Source organism: Dermacentor albipictus, unplaced genomic scaffold, assembly GCF_038994185.2.
Source record: "Dermacentor albipictus isolate Rhodes 1998 colony unplaced genomic scaffold, USDA_Dalb.pri_finalv2 scaffold_57, whole genome shotgun sequence".
Classification (NCBI taxonomy): domain Eukaryota; kingdom Metazoa; phylum Arthropoda; class Arachnida; order Ixodida; family Ixodidae; genus Dermacentor; species Dermacentor albipictus.
The window spans coordinates 100,187-105,266 of NW_027225611.1; the positions used below are offsets into that span (position 1 = coordinate 100,187).

Consider the following 5,080-nt stretch of genomic DNA (forward strand, 5'->3'; position numbering starts at 1 on the left):
TCTCACTCCTGAAGCAGTGAAACAACTACAGCTACCAAACTGGTTGTTTGCTGGTGCAAGATATTTATAAGCTTACCGGCTAATGTAAAAACTACAATATTTTTATCGTCATATCAGCATTCATAGTAGCCATGCCATGTGTCGCATTCGCAGTTGTGCAAGCAACATGCATTGCCGATTTATCTGTTAGCATTGCCCTTTCGCTTCTCGCTTGATATTGCTGGGCAAGCAGTCAAACTGGATAGTTAGACACTGGCTGTCACCTCCTTACCTTCCTTATGAATTGTGCATTAAATGAGGATTTTTTCTTGGTGAAAGAGTTCTAGTTTGAGGCCTAAACAAGCTCCATGGGAGTTTGCATTTAAGGAGTGTAACCATCCTCTGAAAACATGTACATGAGGAACACTGCAGAAAGAGCACTTTAAAAAAAGAACACGAGTGTATTTATCACCAAGGCCAACCCTTGTGTCTTCCTAAATATTTATCAAGTCAAACTCAAAATTGGTACTGAGCTGCAAGGTGTCCACAACATATTATCTTGTGAAAGCACAGTGGTGCCTGGATGTTGTGGGACCAGCTCGGACGTGGAGATCAGCACTGATCAGCAACACTGCAGTCTCCTTACAGCTTTTCTGCAGGCCCAGCCACACCTGCAATAAAACAAGTGAGCTTGGTGCCACAAGAGTACTGTATTTACTCGCATATAGATCGCATTTTCTTGTACAAAAAATGGTCACAAATTCAGGTGTGTGATCATTATGCCAGTTAAATTTCCCGCAAAAAGAATTTTTTTTCATCCCGCGTTTGCTGCAGGATGGCAACAGGTCAACAAATAGGTGGCTGCCACTGTATGTAGTGCGGGACACCGAAACAAAAGTGGCGGCCAGCGTAGCAAGCTGAACACACCAAATGCGCCGAAGACGATTTTTTTTTCTCTCGAGTACATTACTTGCATCGAAAGTTTCTTCCATATCAGTAATGAATAATATCGTAAATATCCGTAAGTTTGTGGCAATAACGTCGCCATGTCCACTATGAGGGGGCAGAAACAGATGGGCACGCTTAGCTGCCAGTGACATAGAAATACACGGCGGGCATGCTGCGGAAACTGCGGCATTTGTCTTCACTACTATCCTAATACAGCACGTTTCTGCTAAGGGTGGGCAAATATCTTAGCTGTGTTACAAGTGTCGGCGTATGGATAGGGTACACTTCTAACGTATCAGTGTAAACGTGGCTGCTATTGTTGCCGCTCGTGATTTGTTGCGTGCCCACGAGTGCAGATGAGAAGAATCGAAAGGCATCTTTTTTGTTGTTGTTGACCACAACAATTACAAAGCCTACACATAATAAAGGCAATTTTGGTTGTAGCTTTTTTGTCATGGAAGTGCGGAAAGTAATGAAAGGAATGAAAACGAGCATCTGCTTAAAAATGTTTGGTGCGTGCAGACCGCTTGGTTTATCTTGAAGAGTTGTTCGCGTAGCATTCGACAGATGGTAAGCGCGATCATTAATAGCTAGACTTGGCACATGACATATCGCTGCAGCAAGTTAGGGGTGCAATCATTACACAGGAAATAAAAAAAATCGAATTTGGACGACAAAATTCAGGGCTGCGATCATTACGTGAGTGCGATCATTATGAGAGTAAATACGGTAAATATAGAAAGTGACACTGTGAACAAAGCAATACTTATTAGGTATGAAATGCTGATATTCGCCCGTAGAAAGCTTTCAGTAACAAAGCCTGCAAGATAAGAAAAATGCAATGTATGGGCCATCTGTACAAGAACATTAATCAAAGGTCCCTTCATTTTTTAGTCCCTTCTCCTCCTCATGCATAGATGGCAGTCAGGTTAAGTAAACTGGACCAGATTGCCACATAGTGTAAGCAAAGGTGGTCACTTTGTGGGCCAATTATGATACCATAGCACGACATGCATCCCTACAGTTGTTTTAATGTGTTCCGTAATGCTAGCCACCTTGTAGGCCCTACAGTGTCAAAGCATCCATAACTTTAACAGCGTTACCCAGTAGGGATAACCAATAAGTGTCCACAGCAGCACTACTCAGCATATCTATCAGGAGGCTTTCGTTACACTTTTACAATTCTCCTCTTATGGCTTCATCCCAATTTTTGTCAATACAAGCTTGAAGCCTCTGCACAATCTGAATGCACCAGGGCACTATGAAAAATACCACATCTTCCTACCCAATTCCATGTTTAATATAAGACTGGAAAGTTCACTATCATGTGCAGAACAAACCAAATTGTTCTGGAATCAAGTAATCTTCTACTACCTGTGAAAAAAAAGCATGCAAGAAAGAGTACGTCGAGCACAGGGTGTTGATGGATATTAAATACCACTGTCGTGCAGTAGACACCACGTCAACAAAACAGGCCAATGTATAAATGACTGGATCTGCAACCATGTTAACTGAATGCTCAGGTCTTTTGGTGGTCACTTGGTAGTGCAAAGCTCACTTGCATTATTTTGTTTGAAAACTATGCAACTGTGGCAATGTGTTACGAGCATAGGGCTGGCAAGATTTGTGAGCCTTTCCTTATATGTGTGACAGAGAATCTGCGAGTTGGCTCGCCCTCCAGTGGATTATCAGATAGCAAGACTGCTTATTTATCATTGTAAAACAAGCGTATAGTAGCCATGCTCCTTTTCGCAGTTGTGTGAGCAACATACATTGTCGATTTATCTGTTCTTGCCCTTTCACCTCTCACTTTATATTGCTCTGGAAGCAGTAAAATTGGATCGCTGTTAGACTGTTATGTCCTGTCACCTCCTCACCTTTCTTATGAATTGTGCATTTATTAAGGCTTTTTTCTTGGTGAAAGAGTGCTACTTTAAGGCATAAACAAGTTCCATGGCAGTTTGCATTTAAGCATCCTCTGAAAACATGTACATGAGGAACACTGCAAGAAGAACGCTTAAAAAAAAGAACACGAGTGTATTTATCACCAAGGCCAACCCTTGTGTCTTAGCATATTTCTCAAAACTGACACTGAGGTGCAAGGTGTCTATATCATATTACCTTGTCAATGAAGCAAAGCACAGTGGTGCCTGGATGTTGTGGGACCAGCTCGGACGTGGAGATCAGCACTGATCAGCAACACAGTAGTCTGCTTACTCTTTCTGCAGGCCCAGCCACACTTGCATTAAAACAAGTGAGCTTAGTCTCACAAAAGTATAATATAAAAAGTGACACTGTGAACTAAGTAATTCTTATTAGGTATAAATAGGAATGAAATGCTGATATTCGCCCATAGAAAGCTTTGAGTTAACAAAGCATGCGAGATAAGAAAAGTGCAATGTATGAGCCATCTGTGCAAAAAGATAAATCGAAGGTCCCTTTTTTCGCTTCTCTCCTCCTTTTCGTGCATAGATGGCAGACAGGTTAAGTAAACTGGACCAGACTGCCACGTAGCGTAAGCAAAGGTGGTCACTTCTTCGGGGAGCAGCCTATAGGCTGCTTCTTGAAAGAGTATTAGAAAATGCTAATAATGCATATATGCATTATTCACAAGAGGCCTTGTTTCTCTCAGAATGCCACAGCCAATCACATATGTCAAATTCACCATTTTAAAATGCATGAAAAGTACAGCATAGCTTTGACGGTACCCCAAACAACTGAAATTCACATCAGCCAAGTTCAGCAGACAACACCATAATCAAGCCTCTAGAAGTTGTGCATATTATTGCAAGTTGACAGAATAATGACGAAGAGAAGGTGAGGGAGATGGTGCCACTATAGCATAGTTCAAACTCTATCCCACATCATGTGCAGAAGGGCAAAGAATGCGCAGCTTTCAGTTATACTCTCACCTGTGACAACTGCACCAGGTTGACTGACATGCGTAACAAGCAGTTTGTGATACCACGTTATTGCATCCTGCAACTGATGTGACATCAGAGATCAGCTTCAAGCTTGACGCTAAGCTATACTAGGGACACATAATGAACTGGCTACATTAAAATCTAAAGCAAAAGTGTTGCACATTGTTTGCCAGCCTGTGCACTTCATATTTTACAAAAATTCTAGACAGAACTCCTGTATTGGAAAGACAGCACGCACTTTCCTAAAGCTTTCTCTCAGCATCCACACTTTTCTATGCATATATTATTAACCATTATTTACCTTGACACACTGTACACAAGCAGCACACTTGGAAAAGCAGAAACTAACATGTTTTTAGATCAGTGAGTTTCTCTCAGTGCTTTTGTTGCTGCAAACTTAGCCTGCTTCTGGAACGTATCTTAATGAACTTACCTAAAGCAAGTGTCCCTTTGCTAATTTTATTAGGGATTTTTCATTGCTAGCAATTAAGAAAGCAAAGCGCCAGGACTATTTTTTACGTGCATTTTCGCAATCCTATGCCACCCCATTTCTCAGCAGCTTTAGAACATCTTCACTAATAAAACTTCGTTCTCATTACTTAATGGAATATTAGTAAAATTGTAGAATAGCAAGAATTTATAAATTGCATGAGAGACTCAGAAAAGTTGACAGGTACCAAATACACGAACAGACCCTAGAACACATAAATGGCTGTGACCGTTTAGTACGTACCTTGTCAAAGCAGGCAGATCAGATGCTTTGTCGTGCTGTTCAAGCTGCATAGTGCCGCAGCCTATGTGGTGCAGAGATGCCTCCGTCTCAGGAAATTGTGACATCCCTAAACAATAAATGTTCAGTTTATTGTAATCACTGCTGAAACTGCAAACTTGTGATTTGAAAACATCGCGTCAAATTGGGGAAAGCTCTCGTACAGCCAGCTACATGAAGCTGCATCCGCTTAGAGAAATTAAATATTTCATTCTTACATCACAGGCGGTTATTCAACGTGTCAAAGGCACGAAAACAAACAACACTAAACACAAGAAATACAGGTTGCCTTGGCGACAATCTATAAGTATCAAAGTTTGCATCCAAGCTAATATCTTCTCACGAGTCAGATCATTTGGGTGCCGTCGCGCGTTAACGTTAGCTGCGAAAACATTTGCGCAACACATCAACGTACTTCTAGAATTGTCTATACGATTTCTTGCTGAGAAATTACGTACAG

General features: G+C 41.3%; 1 long non-coding RNA gene across 1 annotated transcript; it reads right to left on the reverse strand.

The window, feature by feature from the left end:
- Positions 1 to 535: 535 nt before the first annotated feature.
- On the reverse strand, positions 536 to 4,691 carry LOC139053036 (uncharacterized). Its single transcript, XR_011510176.1, has 3 exons — positions 4,585 to 4,691; positions 3,049 to 3,166; positions 536 to 650 (listed from the first exon to the last, which is right to left on the reverse strand). It is a non-coding gene; the product is annotated as an uncharacterized lncRNA (long non-coding RNA).
- Positions 4,692 to 5,080: the final 389 nt, after the last annotated feature.